Here is a 1,090-nt window from a genome sequence, read left to right as displayed (position 1 = left end):
ACAGACCCACATAATGAAGGGAAAGCAGAGAGAGAAAGTGGTAGAGTGAGGCAGAGGCACAGTCAGCTGATGAGAGCAGAGATGAATTAGTGACAGGTGTTACTCGTGTCACCTACAGCCATGTTGGGTCCACTATCCTGCTGGGAGCCAGTTGTCGTGGTAACCCGTAACTTATTTATGTTGCCATGGTGAGGTTTTGACCAAACTATGGGCCTGTATGGCTCTGTGGCTTTTATATTTTAATATTAGATTCTTTTAATTCACAGCTGGTGTCTTTGTTTTCCAGCTCATTTACACACATTCATTCATTTTTTCTAAACGTGTTAATTGCTCCCTCCTAAACCAACTCTGAACCAATTCTAACCCAGTTTAAATCCTTTCTTATTCAGTCTACACCTCCTTCTGCCTCACCTATCATCTCCTCTAGCTCTCTCCTTTTCTGTATTCGAACCACATAACCCATTTGTGCTAAACAATGTCTGACCCCTTTTTTAAACCAGTTATACCCTACACAGATATTCAAAAATCCATCTAAATTCCACTCTAACAACACATTCTTACCCACATTAATACATAAAAATCAAACCCAATTCGTCCACATATCAGTCTCCATCACAACCCATTCTGACCCCTTTTAAAACCAAATTATAAACCTTATTTTACCCACTATAAACACAGTCTAAAATCTAAGTAAATCCAAATTAACCCAAACAATCTAACACTAAATGGACATTTACAACCACACGTGTTGGTAAACAATTCTAAAAGTGGAAAACCCAAATTAAACCCATTTAATCCTTTTAAACCCCATTCTACATCTCTTATGGCCCATAAACCTGACAAACAAACAAACAAACATCTGAAACCCCTTGTAATCCCATTCGAAAACCATGCTAATGTCCAGTTAAACCAGTGTGACAGTGGTTTAATATATGCTTATCCTGATTCTGTCTACCCTGTAACCTTGATCTAAAGCCATTCTAACCCTTTGTAAAACCACAAATCCCATTATATCTCATTACACCCCATTATGAGAGCCCATTCTAAAACCTTTCTAGTGGATCCTAAACTGAATCCAAACGTTCTTTAA

Source organism: Seriola lalandi, unplaced genomic scaffold, assembly GCF_002814215.2.
Source record: "Seriola lalandi dorsalis isolate HSWRI2012SDOR001 ecotype SW California unplaced genomic scaffold, Sedor1 jcf7180002054543, whole genome shotgun sequence".
Lineage (NCBI taxonomy): Eukaryota > Metazoa > Chordata > Actinopteri > Carangiformes > Carangidae > Seriola > Seriola lalandi.
Note: the sequence above shows the minus strand (reverse complement) of the source record.